At 34.1% G+C, this 27,580-nt stretch overlaps 1 protein-coding gene across 3 annotated transcripts in view; it reads left to right on the top strand.

Annotated features, from left to right (window-relative positions):
• LOC140149714 (D(1) dopamine receptor-like) overlaps positions 1 to 27,580 on the top strand; it is a 200,347-nt gene that overhangs the window by 127,571 nt on the left and 45,196 nt on the right. For all 3 annotated transcript variants that reach the window (XM_072171783.1, XM_072171790.1, XM_072171777.1), the window contains exon 2: positions 983 to 1,075. The gene's annotated coding sequence lies outside the window, so the exon portion shown is untranslated. The remainder of the gene's footprint in view (positions 1 to 982; positions 1,076 to 27,580) is intronic.

The following is a 27,580-nucleotide window of genomic DNA, read 5'->3' on the forward strand; positions in this document are numbered from 1 at the left end:
TAATGACACTTTTAAAAAGAACCGGAAAAAGAACAGTGCAATCTGTAACATTGTATCTAAACTGATGACCCATCTAGGCTGCTTATATAATCATGTTAATTGATTTTTAATCCAAGACATTCTCTTAACTTATTGTATCACTCAGTTGGAAGATGCATGGGCAGTGTATGGTACGAGTACGAAATGTGTTTCCCTCTTTGTGTTCGATAATGTTCGTGGCCCGTCCTTATTTGGGTGAATGGACGCATCTTCGACCGCAACTCAATATCATTGATTGAGGCCTTGCCTCCCTTTGAAGGTTACCCATAACCTTATTTCGGAGGCTGTATTTTATGTTCAGCTCAATAACCGAATTAGAAGAAATTCTTGTATTTTTGTGAAAGAAAGACGTAAGAAGACGTTAGTGAAGTTCTTATAACGCTTTCTAGGAGTTCATTCATAATCATGGAGATAATATGAAGTAGCCCTTGACTTCATATGAAGTGATCACCGTTACAAATAAGGAGAGGAAACACCGGTGTCGGGTACCTGGTAAACATGTATTCATAACTCGCACCTAATTTGAATATAACAGGTACTAATAGCGCTTTGAATGCCTTTTGCAAATACAGGCTTATGGACATTACACTGTTCTCTTTACATTAGGGGATGAAACCAATTTTTGCCCCTGGCTGGTGGCTGCACGGACATTCAAACTTTTCTTCGATTGAAAGTAGTGTAAACAAACAGTTGCTGCTGAGGTGATTGCCTCTTTTATTATAAGTATAAGGGATGTATTAATAGACAGGATAGAAGAGGCCTTGGATTGTTACACATACATGCATTTGCTTTAATATGTTATATGCCTCGCGTTTCTTTCTATTCTAATAATTATGGGTTAACCATAATAGATAGTCATTCACTATCTATGGGTTAACATACAACATTCAAGATCCTGCATCTATAGACGATTAATATCATTCACGTTTTCTGTCTTTTACAGAAAAACGAAGCCTGATAAACTGACGATTCTTTGTGGATAATTTAAAAACCGGACTTACTGCATTACACGAGGTATAAACGTTGGACAATTAAGGTAAGCTAGCTATTTTGATTTCTTTGTAGAATCATAGATTATGCATTATAACCATGTTTTTGCAGCATAACCACTACAACATTTGACCATTGTGCGTCACACTGATATTACCTGTTCTGCATCATTGACATGTGGGCGTGAAATAAAATGGAACATTTTGAATAATATAATGATATAATTGATTTATAAATTATGTGATAAATTGTCATACTGTTCGATGCTACTAGTAGTAGTGTACTAGATAGCTTATAAGATATAAGTACATTTATGGAATAAGGAATATTAATTTATGGCCTTATTTAGTCACTTTAATTGTTTTTTTACCCTTTAGCCTTTACTTTAGCCTTTAGCCCAGTTTTTATATAAAAAAATACAAATTGGCCTACCGTATATTAAAAATTAAATACATTATTGATGTACAAAAAATATTATGATAAAAGTAGAACAAAGTACATGTATTATTATTAAAACAAGACCAGGAACCTGCTAGTGCTAGTTTTAATTTACACACAAACAAACATAAAAACTGCAATACATAATTTACACACAATTTAATATTCAAAATGACCAGTAGTACGGTAGCTGGCACTGTGTTTTGGGGACAGTTATACACGATGTTATACGGATTTCAAATCCCGTGCACTTTTGTGATTAAATGGTGGGCAAATATATGCACCTTGCTCAGAAAACATTTCATGGTCATCGGTCAAATGTCAAAATCTTGTTACAATCCACACTCGTCCAAACCAAAGTATTCCCCTGGTCATAACGATTCAGAATTATAATTTGGCAATATGGTTCTCGAGTTGTAAGCAAAAAAAAAGTTCAAAGGTCACATTTTGTGTACCACATAATACTTTTAAGTATTAAAATAGTCAAACCAAAGTCGTGCTTCAATTTTAACCAAAATGGCCATAACAGAATTGTTCACCTTTGACCATTTTTACGTCGCAGTTACTTGTTCTGAATCATAATAAGATCAGGGGAAAATGATACTCTGACGTTGTTTTATTAATAATATAATATTTGAGCAATTATAAAATTTGACCTGTATGACCTTTAATTCTTTTCTGATCAAGATGCATTTTTGACACCAAAGTTTTCTTTTTCTTTGGGGTCAGTTTATGATACTAAAACTGATTCTTGGGTGCAGGTACGAGGTTACTGGATCTTGTAATGTAATGTGAGGAAACTACTCCGCAAATGGCAAAGAATATTAAAATCTTTATCATTTACAACATGTTGACAAACATGATAAAGTAGTACATATCTATTGAACTCTTCATCATGTTCATAATCAGCGAGTTTGATTACTTTACTATAATTATACATTTCATGCATCAAAACTAAAACGGGTACTTTTATTCAGATCACAAGCTAACACAATCTCCGTGCCAATATTAAGAGAGGCAAATTACACATTTTTTCTGATTTAAGCATGGGAAACTAAGAAAGTAGGCCTACATCCAAACATAAAAGAGCACTGTACCTTTTGTTAACATTAAACAAACATGAAAGTTGAAATTCAGTTCATAACATTTTAAGCTATTTTATAGCAATATTTTCCTTTGTTTTACTTCAATTGGGAACTCAATGTAACCTTTCAATATTTGATTAATGTTTTGGGTTAAATAATAAAAATCTTGTGTTTCGAGATATCTTACAATAACAGTAATAAAATTCTCAGAATTTGCACAAGTCTCAGCATTTATCTCTACCATAATTGAATTTATTTGACTCATTTATTGGTTATCTGTGGAAAATGAACAATTCTCCCGAATATTCAAAACGTGAACTGAATAAGAATGCACTATGGAGTTCATTGTCACTCAAAACAAAATACCAAATGTAAATTTTGGTGACCTAATTTTGCATAAAGATTATTGACACTCATGTTAACTTTTGCTCATGCACTTGTAGGCCTATGCATATTGATGCATAATCAGGATAATAATTAGCAGCATTGATTTATTTCATCAAAGATGTCAAGGATAAATAATTTTCCAGATCATCCACTTTATAATTTAAAAAAAATAGTATCAATTACAAACAATGCCCCTCTGATTTCAACATCTAAAAATACTAATTTACTAACCTTCGTTTAGTTAGTAAAAACTATTATGGCATGTTTAACACATTTCACATTGATTCTGCACAACGATACTTTTTAGGCCTACGCAATTTCAATATTATTGTATTTCGAGTCTAAACACAAGTAATAAATCGAAATATTACGTCAAAGGTGAGGACGAATTTTCAAGGGCGTGCATTCAGAAGCAATAAATCCAAATTTCACGTCACAAGTAGGCCGGGTGAAGAGTCATAGGCCTACGTTGTCACTTGTCATGCATTTTAAAGTGCATATTATAGCAACGTCATGTAATACGTTTGTAATACGATCATTCTCCTATGATTCTTATTTAAAATAACAAGAGAGATAGTGATTCCTCTACGCCTGCCGTGTTCGTATACCCGTCTAACTATTCAAACCATTCTACCTCATGTGACGCTCATTAGGCTGTATTGAATATTTTGTACGTTCGAAATGAAAGCGCAGACGCAACAGCAAATACACAAAATCTTTCCGTTTTACTATATACTGAATAGAATCAAGGACATTGAAAATACGAAACTTTAACTATTAATATCATGATCCATATTATGAAAAATCATAATACAGCTACATTAAAGTGTGTATACGTGCGGTACATACGCGCAGATCACATTGATTTGTATGTGAGGTTGCGATTTGCATCTTTGACACAAACATCCACACCCCACGCACGTTTTGTATTGAACGCGGGCATTATATAATGCGGTATGATGCAACTTGACTGTTACCCCCACGAAAAGTACAATTTTGACAATAATATCATTATAATGTGCACGTACTAGTGGTCTTTAATATATTTGGCCCTTTTTACAATCATAATATTCGGAAAGTAATGAAATACATTAATTATTTTTAAGCGGCATGTTTGCCCTGGTAGCTCATGATTAGTCAACTTCGAAAGCATATATGCTGAAGAAAAGTAAGCATAGATTGGAGAGCATACCGTTAAAAATTGGGCAATTGCCCTCGTGTGACCATTATGTATGAGCGCACAAGCGTTGGTTTATCACTATTCATGTTTAGATGTTTAGCCTCATGTGGTACTTGTACGTGCGAATGTCCGTGCGAATGAACGGCTGTTAGCGGCAAGACGGGTGCATGACGTGTAGCACATCATCATATTGGTGAGATGGTAAATAATAGTCATAAAACTGTGTGTTTATTTTTTGAAAATATCAGCCTTTGGAATTTAACATCACCGAGGTGTTAATGTAGTCATATTATATGAGATTTTTTATGATTGAAAGTTGATTTGCTACAAACAAACAAAATTAACAAGAATATACTTTTGTAATAGAAAAACAAATTACAATAAAGATAATTTTATACAATATAACATTTTAGTGTACCCCAGGTGTACCTTAACTTTGTATATATTGTGTAGGTCTACCTATAATTTACATACGTGTGTACTAGGCCTAGGCCTACTATACTGTAAACATAATAGTGCATTAATGTAAATTTCAAATGGGGGGCACTGAACCGGCATACTTTTGAAGAAAGTAGTTGAACCGTGGTTGAACTACATGTAGGCCTACCATGTATTAGGGACCGCTCAATATTTACGTCAAAAATATTAATGTTACCCAGAAGAACACATGAAATATACTACAGTCCAATAGATTCCCGTAACTGTCGTGCAAATCACGTTAAATTTGTCGTGGTTGGCTTGTAGCGCTGATCATTATAGCTCATGGATCATTTCAACAGCATTTAGTAGAAAAAAGTCATTGAACTTTTACATGCAGGGTTAAACTTTGTTAAACACAATACGTATGTATTCCTCTATCTAGTCATAAGGATTCAGAAAAGTATAGTTTGACCTATCTACGGCTTGCGGTTGTGGAGTTAGGCGCAAATTAATAATTAATTTGGGACCTCATATAGGTCTAATTTTGTCTCCATATGAGGCGAAAATTTATGTACCGGTATTATTACTCTGCAATAGAGAAAAGAATCCATTTTTATTTAAGGACCGAGTTGAACCTTTTATGTTTTAAAACATTTTATAAATGATATTTACACTCATTATCTAAGGAACTTTGGAAAACTTTGAGTATATTTTCAAAATATTTATGGAACAAAAACAATTTTGGTCCTTAAAGCTCGTCGGCTTCTTTTTACAACGATATCAAAATATTAAATAAGCAATGACTATATATAAAAAAAAAGTAATCTATTTCTATAGGGAGCAGGCACATAATGCATTTTAATGATGATTAGGTAAATTACATGGAGATGTCGGGGATTCTTATATTTTGAAATACAGTTGAAAGATGGTGCTTAGTTTCTTATGTATTGATTGCTTTGTAGCAACGCAGAGTCGCATATGCCAGGAAATAAGAATCACAGATGGGAAGATGAGAGGTGTAATATTAAAAATATACTTAATGAAAGTAAGAAGGGACAAAAACCAGGGTAGCTTTGCCGACAAGTGACTCCTATTGAATGCATACTAACATGAAATGTTTTGATAACACCTTTAGAGATATGATCATTTGATATCTATAAATCAATTCGTGTGCACGGTTCTTATTAGATTTGTACTAAAACGTCATTTATTTCAGGAAAGTGCGGAAATTATTTTCTGGATCATATATTAGATCAATTTATTGTCTGCAAGAAAAATCTATTTGTTGAATATGGGAGTATTAATAGTCGATGTCTTTATTTCTATTTTCAAATTAAGAAAGAAAATGCACATGCACCTTACATGGCTTATAAGCTTGTATTATGCAGATAGTATGGCTTGAACATGAGGATAGATTAATAATTATTATTGCATTCATTGTTTTGAAATTAATTATACTGTTAATTATCGTTGCCGTGTTTCTAGTAGACGTTGTTTTTGTTTCTATTGTTGTTGTTTCTGCTATTGCAATTTTTAGAGTTGCTGTAGTCGTTTTTTGTGCTGTTGCTGTTGTCTCTGATGTCATTGTTGTGTTGTTTGTGACTAATTATTCGAAGGATAATTTTGACCACTTTGCATTGGATTAATATAGTTATACAAAATGAAGCAGAGGCACAGTGATATTGCTGCTATAATAATATGGATTCAATTATTTATTATCATTCAATTGCTTTCCTTTAGGTTAATTAGGCCTATGAATACATTATTAATGTTAAACCTTGGAAGTCGATTGATTGCAATGGCCTCTCTTCGTTCACTCTGGGAATCACTTCTTAGTAAAACAGTTTACGGCGGATATTAACAAATCATTAATTAAGCAGTTAATTAACAACAAGCGGCTTTCTCAGTCCAGCTAAACACTTGCAAATTGAAATTCTTTATTAGACGATGCAGCGGTACTAATGACATTCACAAGCTATCACATAACCCGGTTGTTTGTGTTTTTGTCTCTTATGCGTTGCTTAGAGGGTGTTTATGCATTGAATTAGTTAAAGGGAAAACACAGTAACTGTATGGCAACTACGTCGGTATCATCGCCGTTGTTGAAGTTATACAATGAGTATTATAACATTAACTTTTAAAGAAAGTACTGGTAAAAAAAAAAACTTATTCCTCCATGTCCTTGTTTTTAATATAGTACTACCATGACTACTATACTGTGATTGAATCGATGCCATCAGGTTAATGGCTTAGCTTGAGTCATCCTATTGAGGGGGGCACCGGGTCTGATGGGGGCACAAGCCATTTTTCGGCAATTTTCCTATGGGTTTTTTTTAATTTTCAGATCGATATGTCCAACTTACTGGATATTTTATTTACTCCACTCGACATTTGAAAAAAATCCGCCTACAAATAATTGTATGTTTTTGATAGAAAATGGGCAATAACACTTTGGGTGCTACATTTTATTTCAATACCAATGAGGTTAAGAAAATGGCAGTTGCTCCAAATCTACCTTACACGGAGTGGGTTGACATTCAAATTTTAGATGTCTCTTGGACAAACATTAAAATTGGGTATCACTATAAAATGTGTCATAAAAACAAAACAGTAAATGCTAATTCCTTGATTTTTTCACATAAGGTCACTAATGGATATACCATTTATAAAATGTTTTAAAACCTAAAAGGTTCAACTCGGTTCTTAAAAAATGGATTCTTTTCTCTATTGCACTTTTTTTTACTCACCCTTTTGTTTTTGACCTGGGCATTTTATTCAAAATGGCAAATGCCTTTAACACAAACATTGGTATTAATGAGTGATCCACATTTAATATAATAACAAAGGTAATTATTTCGCTATAATTAAAAATATGATACAATTCAATTAAGTTTTAATTACCGACTTTCTGTTGTCTTAACATGTGCTGTATGCATTGTAAGTTTTGAAGACAATATTTCAATGGAAGCTAATTGAAGATGGAAAACAATACATGCGAAGGACAGACATGTAAACTGGATTTCAAAAGGCAAATTAAGATTAGAAAAGGTCATATTTACTAATACCAACAATTTATCAAAAATACACAATACATTTGCCATATACCACTAACATATTAAAGCAAGGAACTATCACAAAATCTATTTTTAGAAATGGTAACATACAATAAACATGATAAACAAAGTCACACCGTATACAAAGCTTCATAAAATAGCATTATCATTAAAATGTGATTGTCTGCAAGATCAAGCCATTCCTTTCAGAATGATTTCCCCACTTGTACACTAGACGTAGTAGACGAACATAATACCATAAGATAGGGATATCAGGTTTGAAACATGAAAACTCGGTCAAAATGAGATTCGAGAGAACAGGGAGATACGAATGCACTTGTTGTGTCGGTTGGCAGCAACCTGATCGCAATGATCAGTGTTGAAGCGATGAAACTTTAGCTTTCAGGTTGACCGCCTGTGTATACCTTTGCTTTATAACTAGTTTATCGCTTCATCATGAAATTTGATGAAAGATTTGAAATATGAAGTGACAAATATTCATTTTCAAGTACTTACCAAGCGTATTGATCGAGAAAAGCATCGGGCTTAGATTTCGACAATATACGTTTTTATGCGCTGTAATGGTTTACTAAAGGAAATATTTAGGAATATTATATTACTAGTATTTGTTAAAATATGGCGTTCTAAGAAGGATAAACACCATGAAGTAATTGCATATATTTTCAGCATATAATAATTATACCCTTTTAAGGGTTATAATTAGTATTATGTTAAAAGTGCTTTTAAAGCACTTATTATTATATGTTAAAAATGCTTTTAAAAATTATTATATCGAAAGTGCTTTTAAGCATTATGGATTTCAACAGTATAAAAAGATTGTTAGCGGTCTTAACAATACTGATTTATTTTATTTATTTATTTATTTTATTTATTTATTTATTTATTTATTTATTTATTTATTTATTTATTTATTTATTTATTTATTTATCGATCAATATTTATCTATATAATTTATTAATTGATTGATTGATTGTAAGACCTTATTCTTTTCGAATCTGGCCACGGAACATGCAAGTACAGTGCTCAATAGCCATTATAGCCCAATGTATACCACAAAAGTAAGTATCATCTTTCAGTCCAAACATGGAAGTATCTTTATCATGATCTTATCGGGATACAACGTATATTATTTGTTAATTATGCTATGGATCTAATTTTATTTGATAAATTGATTTCATTATCTCAGATATGTAAATAACTCCTTGTTGATGGTCAAGCTCAACGTCCGAACATGGAAGTGGTTACTGAGGTATACTGTAAAATACATTTTCCCTATAGCCTAAAATTGAAAAAAAAATTCTGAATCTTTACACTGTGGATATTGATGTGTTTTCTTATTTTTTGTCGTCTATGACGTCATTTTCTACTTGAGCAACTTGTAATTTCAGATAATTTGACATATCCTTCACATTTACTTCAAATTTCTTCCATATTAACTTTGTTTCGGTTACAAATTGAAATAAAACAAAATGTCTCAGTGCACACTAGACATATTAATTGAATCTGAACACATTTCAATTAGCTTGGGAGATGATTCAATTGGCATAATTAGTACTTGGGATTATCGTCAAAATTAGTCGAAAATAATTCGTTATTCTGTCATACATGATATATAACTATATAATTAAATGGAAATGTCAAAGTTATATTCTAATTTTGAAACCCTATTTTACTCAACACATTATGTCTGCAAATCTACAAGATATGAATGATTAGAAGTTTCTACTTCAGCTTTAAAAAGGACAGGAAAATGTAATCCGCGTGTTATGAATTTTAGAATAATGATCTACCCTCTCAACTAAAAAGCGGCCGCGGATAGTATTAATTACTATTAATTTACTATTAATTTACTATTAATTACTAATTGACTATTGACTATTAATTACTAATCGGGCATAACAACTTTTTACATGGGATCAGACATTATTAATAATATCAACCCAAGGAGATGTTTTGATGGCTAGCTCGTGTCGTGAAGTAGTACCTGGTAGTCCATATGTCCGGATACATACTCACAAAGCAGATTTATGTCTTGGTGTTTTTATTGGAAATACAAAAAATCGATTGCACCATATCTTGTATGTCACGTATGCCGCGATTCAACATGCTCATCAACCTGAAAATGAATCTGTTGCATGCGACGCTGGTCGCTCTACAGGTTCTCAAATTGTCAGTGTTATTCACTCATTTCACAATGTGCCAAATATGGAGTCGAGTTTCTTCGAGGTTTGAAAACATGTATTTTTATGCTAGTGGCCGTGACTTAATTCCATTAGAGTTAAATTATATAACATCTTGATTTTAATTTTCAAAAAGAGGAGAATACATAGGCCTATATGCTAGAATTAGTCTTACTATTGGTTTTTGACTATAGTGAAAAGAACAACGTTTTCTCCAAATACTATCGCCTTTAACTGTATCAATCATAATACTATCTAAAAGATTATGATTATTTAGTTGATAACATAATCCGCTGAAACTACAATCACTCTTTAGTAAGGAAATAATTGCTCGAAAATTGCAACAGCAAATGCACAAAATCTGCCCGATTCACAACATACTGAATAGAATCAAGGACATTGAAAATACGAAGGAAAGTTTAACTATTAACATATCATGATCCATATTATAAAACAAATCATAATACAGCTACATTAAAGTGTGTACGTGCGGTACATACGCGCAGATCACATTGATTTGTATGTGAGGTTGCGATTTGCATCTTTGACACAAACTTCCACGTTTTGTATTGAACGCGGGCATTATATAACGCGGTATGATGCAACTTGACTGTTTCACCCACGAAAAGTACAATTTTGACAATAATGTCATTATAATGTGCACGTACTTGTGGTCTTTAATCTACCGAAATAATTATTTGGGCTTTTTTACAATCATAATATTCGGAAAGTACTGAAATACAATAATGATTTTAAGCGGCATGTTTGTCCTGGTAGCTCCTGATTAGTCAACATCGAAAGCATAATACAAGTTCTGTAACATTTTAGTGTAACCCATACCTTAACTTTGTATATATTGTGTTGGTCTACCTATAATTTACATGTACTAGGCCTATACTGTAAACAAGAATGCATTAATGTAAATTTCAAATGGGGGCCACTGAACCGGCATACATTTGCTATACACTGGAGATGTTGAAGAAAGTAGTTGAACCATGGTTGAACTACATGTACCACGAATTAGGGACCGCTCAATATTTACGTCAAAAAATATTAATGTTACCTAGAACATGTGAAATATACTACAGTCCAATAGATTCCCGTAACTGTCGTGCAAATCACATTAAATTTGTCGTGGTTGGCTTGTAGCGCTGATCATTATATATAGGCCCATGGAAGCATTTCAACAGCATTTAAAAGAAAAAAGTAATTGAACTTTTACATAGCATTAAACTTTGTTAAACACAATACGTATGTGTTCCTCTATCTAGTCATAAGGATTCAGAAAAGTATAGTTTGACCTATCTACGACTTGCGGTTATGGAGTTAGGCGCAAGTTAGTAGGTAACATTAAGACCTCATATAGGTCTAATTTTGTCTCCACATATGGGGCGAAAATGTATGTACCGGTATTATTACTCTGCCAAATATGACAATACTTTTGTGTTCCTTAAGTTATAAGGTCTTCTGAAAAGTATAATTTATCTACCACATGCTCGTGAACTGAAATCTCTAATTTAGCAAGTATTTAAAACATCCATGATTGATTTCTGAATGTTTGAAATTTGGTATTTGATGTGTTTTGTCTGTTGTTAATGTCTGAAGTAACTGCATATATTTTCAGCATATAATAATTATACCCCTTTTAAGGGTTATAATTAGTATTATGTTAAAAGTGCTTTTAAAGCACTTATTATTATATGTTAAAAATGCTTTTAAAAATTATTATATCGAAAGTGCTTTTAAGCATTATGGATTTCAACAGTATAAAAAGATTGTTAGCGGTCTTAAAAATACTGATTTATTTTATTTATTTATTTATTTATTTATTTATTTATTTATTTATTTATTTATATATTTATGCAAGTACAGTGCTCAATAGCCATTATAGCCCAATGTATACCACAAAAGTAAGTATCATCTTTCAGTCCAAACATGGAAGTATCTTTATCATGATCTTGTCAATGCTTATCGGGATACAACGTATAGTATTTGTTAATTATGCTATGGATCTAATATTATTTGATAAATTGATTTCATTATCTCAGATATGTAAATAACTCCTTGTTGATGGTCAAGCTCAACGTCCGAACATGGAAGTGGTTACTGAGGTATACTGTAAAATACATTTTCCCTATAGCCTAAAATTGAACAATTGTCTGAATCTTTTCACTGTGGATATCGATGTGTTTTCTCATTTTTTTGTCGTATGACGTCGTTTTCTACTTGAGCAACTTGTAATTTCAGATAATTTGACATATCCTTCACATTTACTTCAAATTTCTTCCATATTAACTTTGTTTCGGTTACAAATTGAAATAAACAAAATGTCTCAGTGCACACTAGACATATTAATTGAATCTGAACACATTTCAATTAGCTTGGGAGATGATTCAATTGGCATAATTAGTACTTGGGATTATCGTCAAAATTAGTCGAAAATAATTCGTTATTCTGTCATATATGATATATAACTATATAATTAAATGGAAATGTCAAAGTTATATTCTAATTTTGAAACCCTATTTTACTCAACACATTATGTCTGCAAATCTACAAGATATGAATGATTAGAAGTTTCTACTTCAGCTTTAAAAAGGACAGGAAAATGTAATCCGCGTGTTATGAATTTTAGAATAATGATCTACCCTCTCAACTAAAGAGCGGCCGCGGATAGTATTAATTACTATTAATTGACTATTAATTTACTATTAATTACTAATTGACTATTGACTATTAATTACTAATCGAGCATAACAACTTTTTACATGGGATCAGACATTATTAATAATATCAACCCAAGGAGATGTTTTGATGGCTAGCTCGTGTCGTGAAGTAGTACCTGGTAGTCCATATGTCCGGATACATACTCACAAAGCAGATTTATGTCTTGGTGTTTTTATTGGAAATACAAAAAATCGATTGTACCATTACTACCATATCTTGTATGTCACGTATGCCGCGATTCAACATGCTCATCAACCTGAAAATGAATCTGTTGCATGCGACGCTGATCGCTCTACAGTTTCTCAAATTGTCAGTGTTATTCACTCATTTCACAATGTGCCAAATATGGAGTCGAGTTTCTTTGAGGTTTAAAAACATGTATCGTTGCTAGTACATTTGTTATGCTAGTGGCCGTGACTTAATTCCATTAGAGTTAAATTATATAACATCTTGATTGTAATTTTTTAAAGGAGAATACATAGGCCTATATGCTAGAATTAGTCTTACTATTGGTTTTTGACTATAGTGAAAAGAACAACGTTTTCTCCAAATACTATCGATTATGATTATTTAGTTGATAACATAATCCGCTGAAACTACAATCACTCTTTAGTAAGGAAATAATTGCTTGAAAAATTGGTTTATATTTTTTTAAATAACCACTGATAATCGGGAATAATACCAGGGCTTTACGTTTTTGTTACCGTAAACCCTTACTAATTCCATATAACCTTTTACGCCAGATCATACCTATATATAGCATGATTAGAGCATCATGGGGATGTTTTTTGTTGTAAAATAGTGCCTGATTGTCCGTATGTAAGACTTCCGGATACATGCATGTACTCAGAGAACTGAATCGTTTCTTGGTGCTTTTTTAATTTGGAAACTTGATGGTACATCTTGTATGTCATGGTTGCCGCGATTCAAAATGCTCAACCTGAAAATGTAAGTGAAGCGGTTGCATAAATCATTTTACCGAAAGACGACGCTGATCTTTGTTCCCCGGGCTTTGTTCAGTGTCTCAAACTGAACTTAATGAAGAACCCTAATCGGCTATTCCAGAAAATAATTGCAAATCCTCTATAGAGGAGTGACTTTACAATAAAAGAAATGTCCGGATTTCCATGTTTGCTTTCTGAAAACGACTGGAATTCCTGTTGCCAATGTTCCTGAAAATAGCTTGGAAATACAATTAATTGAAAGAAATACCATGGAATTGTCCAAAATGAGCTCTCAAATTGACGACTTCCGACTTTGAACTATTTTCGGTTGGATTTTTTCACCTTTGGTCACTTTAAAAGTCTGGATTTCAAAAAGTCCGGGAATCCGAACTCTTCTATAGGGGGTGTGCATCTATTTTCTGGAATAGCCGTATCATATAATTCACTAATACTACTGTCGTATTTTTTAAAAGGTAGCACATGCATCCGAAAGTGTCGCATGAATTCCTATTCGAGGCAACAATGTCTAGGGAATCAAGCTTAAGTTTATCATTTCCAAATGTTTTTCGATTCTGAAACGTTTTGTGCTTTTTATCATTTGTTTTATGTGTCAAAGCAATATGTTAGTGGTGTTACAGAGGGGAATACCAACACCTCTAGCGTAAGTTTTCAATTGAACTCTTTCTCATCTTTCATGGCAGATGACACCTACGAAAAGGCTGTCAATGTAGCACGATTTTTGGTCCTGATTGATGGAATCTTGAAACGCTGACGGCGGTAATTTATATAAGTGTTTTTATTTTAAAGATATCTCAGTAAATAGGAGACAAAGTCAATTGAAAAATTTCATGAAATTACGCTCGAAAATATGAAAATGTAATTTTCTTTATAGTTGTCCGTACACAATAGAGAACCATGCTTTTCATTTGGATCATTGAAATAAACATCTCAAAAAAAGTAATTACCCCCTTTAAATAATGGCCATTATTCAAAATTTGTAGCAATTGACTAAATATTGACGTCACAGCGTACATTTAAATCAATGTAACCCAAGATTTGAAAGTTGCAGTAAATTCTATTGATTTGTATTCAGTATAATGGAAGGAAATCTGTGTAGTGATATCTGAGTGTTTTTGTATTGTTGTAAGTGCAACTTTCATGAGAACCGTCTGATATGCAGACCTATTGTACTTTGTATTGTACTTTACTTTGTATTGTACTTTGTTGCCAGGGACTTATGAAGGCACTATAATGTATATGGTAAATGACATAACTGGTTTGATATTCAAATAGCTAAGCGGACCTTATCGGCCACGATTTGCTTCGGTGAACTCACTGATTCCTACTGTTTATGTAAGTGGGCAGCCTGCGACTGTACAGGTTGAGTGAACATGAATAGCCAGCTGCGTAGTAACCAAAATGATGTGACAGGAAAAGACATTGGCTATCGCACGACTCTAACGTGCGGACATTATATCAGGATTGTTGATTCTTGGAATATAATGTTCAAATCTGGACCTCACTACATTAAATTGACCGGTGTTTTATTGTTTTCTGGGCTATCGTATCAAATGTGGTGTCAAAATTCGCAAAAATAAATTCGGCTTCCAACGCATTTTACAGATTTGTAATACAATAGCCCGTTTTTTTGAATAATGGCCATTATTTAAAGGGGGTAATTACTTTTTTGAGATGTTTATAACCATTTATCATGATTGGGGCAAAATCGACGACACGGCGCACTTATAATTCGTCATCACCATTGGAGGTTTGTTAGCATCAACGTGTTTATATTCCACTCCCCTATACATCGCCCTATACAAAAAGAAATGTCATTATTGTCATTAAGGGTAGATAGTCCTGTAAGGAATCATATAAAACAAACATCATTTGTGATTTTACATTCACAATATCATAATAATTTGGGCATAGTTAATCAGTGTACACAAATATACCCAATGCCACGCCAAACTGTCTGTCCTATTATTTTTCATATTATTCTTGTTGACAAGAAAAATCTGGCATAACAGCGACATGCCCCAGAGTTTTTAACAAGGCTGGTTTTCAAAGCACCACAAACATCACCAGTGGATCATTATTTTGACAACAAGGTTATACAAGCTCATTAAATCTAGCCTTATTAACTCCCGTATAAACTGCCGGCAATCGACAACTAACTCATCTTATGCTGCGAAAATATGCGGTTAATTAGCACTACGCTAGCTAATTATCTCGCCAAAGCTGTTTTGATATGTATTAATGTTTTTCAAAATATGCATCCGTATGTCACTAGCCCCTTATTAGAACTGAGGCATTTATAAACTTCTCACGCTCCATTTGACAGTTGTTAAACATTTAAACATGATAATGTATTGTCATTTCACACATATTACTTCGATTAAAATCACTATAAGTTATTATTTATCATGTATTGTGAAAAGTATATGATATAAAAGTAAATAGCTATATGAAGAGCTTATTTCCAAACCGGAAGTCCACAAACCCATGTTTCTGATTTACCTTGGCAATATTGCAATGGGTTATGATGCTATAATATATTATAATTTTAGTTGGATGCACCATTACAAAGCAAACAGCGGATGCACAGTAACAATGCCGTGTGAGGCGTTTGTTTCCCACATGAGAACAATAGTCTGCATAAGTGTAGCATTGTTATGGTAAATAATGGCTTGTTGATTGTACAACTCATTGTTGTAATGTCAAACTTGTCAAAGTAATTGTGATTGTATCACACAAGTAAATGAGACACATGGGGTTGTGGACTTAACACGGTTTGGAAATAAGCTCTTCATATATAAATAATAAATCATTGTTATTATTTAATATAAAAGATAATGATAAGATAAATGTAGGTGACCATTAGTCTCGTTCGCTGGCGCTCCTCGCTGCCCGCTTCGAGCGCACCCCCTCCAGGAACTAGATCTAGTTCTAGTCTCCTTTAGTTCGACCTTGCAATACTCATAACGTGTCAGTATTAGCCTAGATTAACACCGCAACCAGCTATTTATAGCGATAAATCCCTTGGATTATCAGTCGTATTGCTATATAGATTACTTTTACTCCAGAGATCACGTCTTAATTTGACCGAAATATAATTAGCATTATTAAATTTTTTATAAGCTATAACTTTTTCCATTTGGCCACTCCTAATACGTCGTTTAATGCAATAAAAGGGATAAACCGTGATCCGATAAAGGAATTCGGTCGAAAAAGGGCAGCTGGGTCAAGTAAGGTTATGGCGGGTACGATAATCATGATAATTAGCTTCGCGTTAGTGTTGTTTGTGTTCGAAAACTTGATCATAAATACTTCGTGCCAAAGGTGCCGGACTTGAAACCGTCGTCCTCGTTGAAATGACACATATACATAATGCATCCTGGTTTCGATGATCTCATAGATAACTTGATTTAAGGTGACTGCATTTTGTAGAAATGTATTAATTACAGATATGTAAAGGTAAACCTTTTTACCAAATAAGAGGGGTTCTCTCTGGTTGAAAGTGTACGGGACTGTACCGCGGTTTTGGAGTACAGTACGTACCTTTTCAGCGATTTTGGTATGTCGATGGGTGGGTTTCAGTGAAGACTAATGCGTCCCAATTGGTGTCAATATGAATGAACCACTGAACCAGCTGACCTGCCATACTGCCAAACTCTCATCGTTTGCAATTTTGGCGGGAATTTTGGTTTGATAATAATATTTTTACGACACGATGATGACTTTTCTTGTATTGTAAACAGATGAGATGCGCGTAAATGCAAAAATAACTGATAATCCGAAGTTAATACTTAGGGATGAAATCAAAACTCGACCGGCGATTGACCACCGGTTCCGTCCGGTTTCAATTGCTTATAACAATAGAAAGCGGTCGGAAACCGGCGATCAACCGCCGGTCGAGTTTTGATTTCATCCCTTAATCCATTTGTGTTGATAACACCCAGTTTTGTGCCCATGTAGCTTCACCATTAGAGCTGCACTCGCAGGAAGTTGATATCTTGAAATATGCACATATTTGCATATACCGTGTTCGTGCGCAATGAAGTGTTTCTCAAGTATGTTTATGTAATTTAGCAAATGGCATTTTTACAACACAGCCCGTTTACCATCTGATTCAAAGAAATTTATGCACACATATACTGAGGCATGCTTCTGATGGACATCAAACCAATATAATATTACCATTTTCTCATTATATGCTTGTTTTAAAGTACTTGTTTAAGACAATAAGAGTACTACTTCTAGTCTGCGGTTTCAATTTTCTTTGCTTGAAATTCAAATTTATTCTCGGTTCGAGATAACTGTTCTATTTCACAGAGTTATAAAAATATAGTATGAGTTGATTTTGCGTTTGCACTACTGACATTTATCATCTTAGGTACTCTAATTTGTAAACGGTTGACAGTTTCCTCAAATAATTGCAAAGCCATATCTTTAATTGCCTTATTGTAAAAATGTTATTGTCAGAAGTGCTTTAAGGATAACAGACACGGCAGATAAGCTCTTTGTAATTTCACATAATCTGTAAGATTACAGCGTAGACTGGCGTGGATTATAAATTAAGCCTTAGAAAACCACATAAATGCTTTGCCTTAATGCATATGCACTGAAGTCAATGGTATTTCAAAATCCCCTCCAACATCAAAATGTATAGCTATCATCAAAGATATCTCCATCAAACATTTGAAATGAAAGTACTATTGTGATAATACCCTGAAAGGTGATTCCACTATCAGATATTTGATACTTAATAAGTTAGTGTTTTCAGGAATGATACATAAATTGAAGGATTAAGGAAGGGCGACGGAGGGTTCATTTTTACACATGAGTAAAGGTGATCAATCAGAAACTCGTGAGAATTGGTGCGCACGTGTAAGGCTCAGGGCATCAGCTGCATCTTATGTTATCCTCAACAATTTGTTGGACAATGATGATAAGCAACTAATAGAAACATATCAAATTACATAAACAGTGTTATGACCATGGTGACGTGGCAATGTCAACTACACTACCAGATTCCTGTTCGCCGTAGGAATAGTGATGTATAGCAGGATTAATTACCATAGCATTGGGTTTACTCTATTTTTGAATGTATTGCCCTGCACTATAAATAGGATGCACTCATCATCTGTGTATGTCTAAAATCATAGATTGAATACCATACCGCTCTTTTCGAAGACACTAATCTTACAGGTGCGAGAGATCAGCATGATGTGAACATTCTATAGAATTACGATTTATCTCTGTTCTTTGATCTATGTGCAATGCTGTGGAACGTCTAGTGTAGGGCAATACAAAGTGTAAATAGTGTAAACCCCTTGTATGGTAATTAATCCTGTTACATCACTACTTCTGCGGCGAATTGCTGCCGCTGCAGAGGTACACTGCTGCCCAATTACTTTATTGAGTACACACGTCGGAACACACGTACAGTACACACAAGGCACTGAGTACTGGATTTGTACTTCACTGGTACTCTAGAGTAGCCACAAAGTAGCTAGGCAGTAGTGTACCACTATTATTGAAGACCGAATTAAAAAGACTAGTTTGCGTCTGACGTCAGGGGAAATGCGCGACGTGATTGGTTGCTGACCTGCGCAGTGCAGCATTTTTGGTCCGGTTGACACGACGTCATACGCAAACTAGTCTTTTTAATTCGGTCTTCAATTATAGGGTCGGCAGCAATAGGAGTATGATGAATTTTGACCCAAAGTTTGCATTTCCATAAAACGCGCTGTTATGTTGTTGTGTTTCTTTAGAAAGAGCCAATTTTGAATATTGCAAAAATCAATATCTTCAAAATCTTAAATTTTACGTATTGATGATGTCTTTGAAAAATACCATAATAATTAGGAGGCCAGATTAATAATGTACGTGAAAAATAACATGCAAGTGAGCTAATTCAGGTGAATTTAGTATCAAAATAATTCATTATTATTTTATTTGACGCACAATATTACTAGTTCTATGTTGTTATTTCAGATTCAAAGCTTGTACTCTTGCATATTTGTGCATTTTAACATAAATCAGATTACCCCCTACATGCAAACCCCCATACTTATCCCCCACTCACGATAACTCACCCCCACAGACACATATGCAAAGACACACCCCAACACGCACTAAGTCAACCCACCCCACCCCACACACCAGGGGCTATATTAGGAGAAAAAAGTCACTGCACTTTAGTCATGTTAGCGATGGGTGAAAAATTTGAAATTTTACCTGAAAGTGACCATACTGTATGTGATATAAAAGCATCCCTATCGTCAAATTGCATAGAAATAGTTTAAGCACGGATTTTTAATTCTCACTGCACGGAATTTTGATCTCACTGCACAAACGTGCCAGGAGGCACGTTAAAATAGCCCCTGCCACACACCCCATCCACCCCACACATAATTTAATACAGACACAGATTTATACTCACTGGGATTCCTGGGTCAGGTAAATCGACATTCACAACATAGAATGAAAAATATTGTCGTGGCAGTGGCGTATATTTCTTTTGGAAAAAAATTCTTGAAATATAGTGAGTCCGGCACCTTTGGGCGACAGAATAAGTTTATGGTACAAATGCTCGCGTAGCGCGCGAAAATTTTTGTCATTTTGAAACTAAACTGATTAAATATTGTGTAAAAGTGGAATAAATTCGCGCGTAGCGCAAAAATTAATTGGGCTTTGGGGGCTAAAATGGCCAAATATGAGGTTAGTTTGGTCAGAAAGCCACATACAGGTGTCAACATTTGGGAGGGGTGATTGTATGAACCACCCCTGGCAAAATATTGGGGGTAATCTATCGTGCAATATCTTGATACGGGACAGTGAAAAACCTTTTCATACTTTATATGTTCGTTGGATGACACAAGACCTGCTATAGCAGGTGATTAAAACATTTCACTGCATATCAACAGGCAAAGGTAAGAAAATTGATCTTGTCAAATTTATCGGAATTACTATAGTGGATCAAAGCCTAAGCCATTCAGTTCATCGACTGAATGATCAAACATGTCAGGATGCTTAACACATCCAGAAGCTGTTGATAAGAGGTGATGAACATCCAATGAGCAATCTTGATGAAAACACACGAAGGAGCACTAAAGATTGGGCTTAAGACATTATCTAATTCACCGATCATGTTCGCCTACGCACTATGTAGCTCATAGGAATAAATCTCAGGGAGTACTGAAAAGAACGCTTATAACACATTCAATACTTATTCAAGCTTATTCAATACCAATTTACATCAGAGATGATTAATGTGTGCATATTAATCGAGGAGAAAAGGAAGGAAAAGAGGAAGGAAAAAGTTAAAGCCAAAAATGGCAACGTAATATCTAGCAAAATCCTTCTTTGTTAAGATGTATAGTTTTTTATAGTCTCAGTATCCTGAAATAAAAAATCGGCTATCGCTTAAAGAGAATCTGTGCGAGCAACATATATTGTTACTTTGTTGTTGCTGTTTTTTGTTGTTTGGTGTTTGCTTTTTTATGTGTTTTTTGGTTTTTAACTTTTAGTATTCAAAACCGATATCATCGTATGTTGGTAAAGTTAGAGGCTGTTTGTGTGTATTTTGCTGGTTTATATTTTGCTTGTTGGCTTTATTTTCACAATAATTGGAAATTTAAAATGCTTATTATAACAAAGATGTTCTTTTTAGATATATATTTCGAAATTCTTTATTCTAAATGCATTTCAAAGGAAGCTGCAATTAAGATTATGAACAGTTTGGTGCAAATCTCGTTTTATATTACACTTGTATAAAATGATTACTCAATATAAAAAAGTCAAAAACCGCAAAACAGTGCGAGAATTTAGTAAAATTTTACTCAATACTAAGTGCGTTTTTGATAAAGTTGAGTACATATTATTCAACACTGAGTACACATTTACTCAAGTGTTGTTTACTCAATACCATTGACTTCAGTGCATTATGCTTTAAGGCAAAGCATTTATGTGGTTTTCTAAGTTTTCGCAGTTGTTGCAAAACTGAACGTTGATTGTATGTCTTTTTCATTCTTCCTAAATTCCTTCTTTCCTTTTTTCTATTTTCGTTCTTCTTTCTTTCTTTTTGTGACGCTCATTCTTTTTCCTTTTTTCCATCTTTTCCGTTTCTGTTACGCTCCGTATTTGCTATTTTGTATAACTAATCGAGGATACATGTTCACTTTCTCACCTGAATTCACCTTGTTATTGGAATCGTCGTATTTCAAGCTCTATTTTATCTTAGATTACAAATGAGGAAATGGTTTTGACAAAATGATCGACATATGGCATTTCATACGATACTTTCCTGTAATTGCTGCTATTCCGGGTACAAAACTCAAGTCCAAGGTTCAAAGTCGTTGCAATTGGCATTTACATTCGAGCAACAATAGATTTAGCTGGAGTCCAACACGAATTTGATTGTCGTCTCCCAGTAGAGCTTTACTTGCGAATCAAATAAATTATTAATACCGTACAGCGGGAAAGTTGTAAACAGCATGACACTGGTCAGTAATAATGTATTGCATACATGGAGGGAAAAAGTGAAGATTGTGCATTTTAAAGTCTCCGGTTGTCTCGCAGTTTATACTACATGTAGAATGGCTATTTATGTGTTATTGCTTTTCACGCTGATTAAATTTTGTCAAAGTAATAATTATCTCGGACCTTTTTTGCAATTCCTTTTTTAATGTGCATACTCAGTTTGGTCGTCTGGTTGATGGTTAATAGATGGTTAACAGAGACGATATTGAATACGATAGAAAACTTGAGTGAGTACACCATTAATTATGAACCCGCAAGGTCTGACTACTTAAGCCACACTAATGGATATAAACAACGCTAATTACACTGAATTTATTTATCTCTCAACGGAGAGTAAGAAATCTGCAGTCACTTGTCTCTTCCCATCTTCAACATAATTAAATGCAAGGATTTTGTTCTTGCCTTTCGCTCCAATATCTATACTATGTACACTGTAAAAAATTGGGTCTATACCTGTTTTGTCGTGTTTTCAAGGAAAGTAAAACATTTTGCCTGTAGATACGATCTGGAATACACTACACTCTTAAAAATATTTTACTCAACTTGAGTAAAATGTTCACAACTCAACAAAATGAGTAAACAATATTCAAATTGAGTAAATAATACTCAATATTGAGCTCATATTAATAAATAATACCCTTAATGTTGCACAGTTGTTTGATGTGATCATTTATTAATTTGTATAACATTATGTTCACATATAGACCTGAATAATACCATTTTATAGCAATTTTTAACATAGATTTTCGTTTCTATATCAAGTTATTATAGGCACTTTATCTCGATTACTCCTCTCCACCCAGGTGTGAAATGGGGAGCTGTTATGAATACTGTCCATTGAGCGCCGCCCAAAGGTATGAGCATGCCTTGGGCATTGTATGGCAGCTGACATATTCTAACTTTAGTCATCTTTTCTGCTTTTTTGTGGTAATTTTAATTATATAAACTGTGCATTTGTGTGGAAATTGAGGGCGCTATTTACATATATTTTGAATTTAAATTGGAAAACTATACCTATACTTTACATTTCATGATAAAAAGTTTTTTTAATTCCCTTGTCATTTGTTAGTCTGTTTGCTGATGTTCTAATACCATTTTACAAGTGTACCCCATGTAAAGATGCAAACAAAATTGTAGATAAATAGCGCCATCATTATTCAACTTTTTTTGAATGAATCAAATTTTACATGCCATCAAGCAACCGTGGTTGGGTACTATTTATCGATATGAGCTCAATGTTGGGTATTATTTACTCAATTTGAGTAATTTTGTTGAGTTGTGATCTTTTTACTGAAGTTGAGTAAAATATTTTTGCAGTGTATGCTGTGTAACAAGAGGACCCACAATTAAGAAATGTGTTAAACTTGGATTCACGTGACAGGTTTTGAACTGAAAGTGTTGGACCAATTGTACAATACGGTAAATGCCCGGGGTAACTGTCTTGCAGACAACTTCATATGCATTCTGCAGGTGTGGACGTTTGTCATTGTTATTCCGTCTTCTGGTGAGGCATATAACTTAAAAGGGTGTCTTCTGCCGGTGTGTCTGACACAGAAAGAAATGTTTCTTTTATTTCTAGAAATAATTGTCGGACAAAACACATCAAACAAAAGTGCATATGACGGCAAGGAGTGTTGATAGGCGCGGTTCACCTTTCGATTCGGAAGGGTTTGGGTCAGACACAATGACTTTAATTCCGTACCTTGAGGATGTATGGTCAAAAGTTTGAGTCAGATTTAACGAAAGTATACTTGCAATATCCCCAATACTCATACGAGCACACTTCAATAATTTTGTGCATGAAGTATACTATTGTCCGAGTTAAGGGGATCTAGTCGAAAAGACGTATTTTTAAGAAGTTTTGTCGGTGTTGTTGTTATCACTCGTATTTGGGGGGAATAGTAACACATAGGCTAATAAGGGTAATATCGATCGATCAATCAATACTTCAAGTGGGATTATCATGACCGCTCAAATATATATGGTAATTTCTCGGTATTGCATACAGTGATGATTGTTCAGAAATGTATAGTTTTGGGTCTGACTTTAGAAACCTTGTAGTCTGGGATACTAGGTTCCGTCTGACGCAATTGCGTTCGTATGAGACCTCGCCTTACTACGAGCAAGTAATGTGGTACAATACTGTTGATAATATACCACGTGCGTTGACTAATTCAAGCAGAGTGTAATAATCCAAGACCGGGGATCCAAGCCATCCAGACTGTAAATGTTCTTAATGTACGTAGCATTGAAGTAGGCACGCGCCCTGACGCGACGCGAGCACCCGTACAACATTTCCAAAAATCATTTATATTAGTTTTAACAATTTGTTGTAACGTTTTCCATTGCTGAAGACTTGTGCAAATATAAGGCAAGATATATAATGAGACATTATATTAACAGTGTATCACATTACAAGCTACTGGAATGTAAACTTATCAGTCATAATTATCTGCCTGGATTAAAGTAATAATTAACAACAACAGTGCATAATTGAAAGATTAATATTATGAAGAGTATCGACCTAAATGTACATGCACAAAATATAAACAATATTGAAATACATCCACTGTACGTATATCCGTGCCGCAATGAGTAATGTATATACATACTGCGCGCCTAAGAAACATCCTAACATGTACTTGTTCTACTGTATAATAATAAGCTTAGTTTCATGGTAACGTATTGATTAAAGGTTCATTGTCTTCCAAATTTTGATTTACATTTTATTTACTTATCTACAAAGCTAAGAACTACAATGTCCCGTTTGACGTAACAATTATGTCATTTTTACAGCAGACCTTCAAAATTGACAATTTCCGATACACGTTGCAATGTAGCGTTATTAAAAAGTTGAGTGCCCGATCATTGCTGACAAAAATTCTCATTATACATTAAATCGTTAAGAAATTCCAGCACCGACGGCAACGCGGACTACGTACGTGGTATGTTGGTTTCAATTATCACAATATCCATCAATACAATATATCCCCATCCCTTGATCTCTTCATTCATTGCAATCTTGTTTTCTACATTGAAACATTCAAGGACGAAGTTGTGCCAATATGTACCGGCTAGGATTTATATTTTATCTCGTGCAGAAATATATAAGGTAAATGACCACCAGCGTAAGATGTTCACAACATTATTAAGGTGGTAGTATGGATTAATGCTGTCTCCTCACGTTGTGATGAGAACTTGAAGCTATTCACTGGTAATCACAATAGACATTTCTCGGCCTTTCTCCCCATGGTGCTCGTAGGTTTAAGGTAACTCTCGGCATTAATACCGTTCTAGACAACAATTTGGTAAATTCGTAGGCAAGATATTTTCAATAGCAGCTGAAGAGAATCTTTCAAGGAATTTAGTTATGACACTCTGTTAATATAGCGGTTCTTGAACCAACGCCATAACAGTGTTTTCATTTACTTACAAAAATATTTAAAAAATGAAAAAACCTGTCCATTTAGCTGAGAGAGCAATGTTTGAATTTTCTGGTATCTCTACGATGAGATTTCTATATTGCTTTTCATACTGACAGATTGAATTTGGATAACCTTCCTTGAATTACCTAGCACTACCTTACGCCTAGCATTACCTTAAACACATTAACAGCATGTTTTTCCAGCAACTTTACAGCTTCACGATGTCACAAATGTTTTATTAGTTTTCTCGGAAAGTATTGAGTTTCGTGTGACTTAACAACGAAATTATGTTAAGAATTCAGAGTAATTTTCATGATAATGTGATTTTTCCATTACCTGCTTCACCACGTAGCAGTAATATTTGGATTTATGTGGGTGTGTTTTAGCGCAGGTGTGCGAGCGTAAGATTAAATATTTCAATCTGTTCTCATTCTAGCAGAAAGCACTTACCTACCCATCTTTCGTATTCTGATACTTTCCACAATAACTGAGAGATTTAACCTAATTTGAAATGTGTTTTCTTTTGTATGCAAGTGATTCTGCACATAGAAACACACGACCCCAATGGACACTATAAGATGTCTACAAAGAGAAAATACCTGAAAGAAAGCTTCATCTGCCTTGTTGTTTGTATTTGATGCCGTGCTATAGCCTTTAATACTGTCTGATTCGTGGTAGATATCTCTTAAACTGCCATGGTTTCGCTTGGGAACTGACCTTTAACTGTTAAAGAACTGCGCGGATTATCTGCAGCGATACAGCTGGAGGGTCAGAGACTTACCCGCTCTTCTCTCTGATGATTTAGGATTTCTGTCCGGCTTCATACAATGCATCAAAAGCCTTGGAAAATTAGTTTCCAGATTCTTGGTTGAGATATTTAGGAACAATAAAATTCATGCTAAATTATCTTGCCCTAGAGAGGTAGTACCGAATGAGTGCCTGCAGTTTTGACTTACAAACGCCAAAATGTCACTTGAAAACATTTTAAGCTTATTAATTTTATCATTATTGGCAGATCTATAAGCAATTATGCTTTTATACTTCTAATAACACACTAATTCGTCCAGTAGCAAGATGGATCTTTCATCTCATTATTGCGGCGATACCGGTAGCTGCCGCTTCTGCCATAAAAAGAATGAGATATATCTACAGTCGCTTCTATTTAGATAATTTAATCAACGAAACTATTATTCTGTACCTCTAGGAGTATATAAATAATGTAATATACATAAAGAGAGTGAAGCAAGTTGCGATCGAAGTTTAATTTCTTCCGTACCTCAGTGCCGGATTTCCTGTCAATTTACTAGAATTCAAAATATATCTTTAAAACCATATGGATAAATTTGACAAACCAACACGATTCTAACCTTTACCCGTGATTTTATTTCACATCATTCACTGCAATTTTGCCATGGGATACTATCCATTAATGTAATTTTTAGATCTTAAAAGTACAGTAAAAAAGGACCATGTCAATTCTCGTTATGTGTATAATGAACCAAAATGGATTGATGCAAAACGGAAAACCCATTAACGAAAAAGAACAACTTTTGAGTGTAATTCTCTTCACGCTACCAATATATCCTGCCGTGTAGTATAAGTTAACAAGGTTGACAAGTGCGGTCGACATATGACGCCCACACGGATTTATGTGTCTTGATAAGTTAGCGTACAAAATGTATGTATAAAAACAAGAAACTTCAATTCTGGCTAGATTGCATAGTGGCATCTTAACAATACATTAGCTTGTCTATTGTTTTCATCACATTGAACTCATCTTTGACACATAAGGAACCCGATAAGTTGATTAGCATTTCGTAAATGTGAAGTGGATTGATTTTCTCGTTTGATTTTGGCGCATGGGACTGCTGTCAAAGCTATTGAAGAATGTATTGAAAACGTACTTCAGCCATGTCACAATACAGTGTTGACTTATCTGATTACCGCTGATCTTGTAAAGGATTGAAGATTGAAGTTCGAAATACAAGGACGTTTTATTTAGGATTATGTAAATGTGAGGTCATGATTCAATTAGAGCAATATTGTATCATTTGCTGAGGAGGTTGCTCTCAACTTATTTGGTCAAACTTTTGATTTTTACACGATTGTAATGTACTTCAATGCAAAATTCAAAGCCTTTTGTA

Source organism: Amphiura filiformis, chromosome 1 (assembly GCF_039555335.1).
Source record: "Amphiura filiformis chromosome 1, Afil_fr2py, whole genome shotgun sequence".
In the NCBI taxonomy this organism is placed as follows: domain Eukaryota; kingdom Metazoa; phylum Echinodermata; class Ophiuroidea; order Amphilepidida; family Amphiuridae; genus Amphiura; species Amphiura filiformis.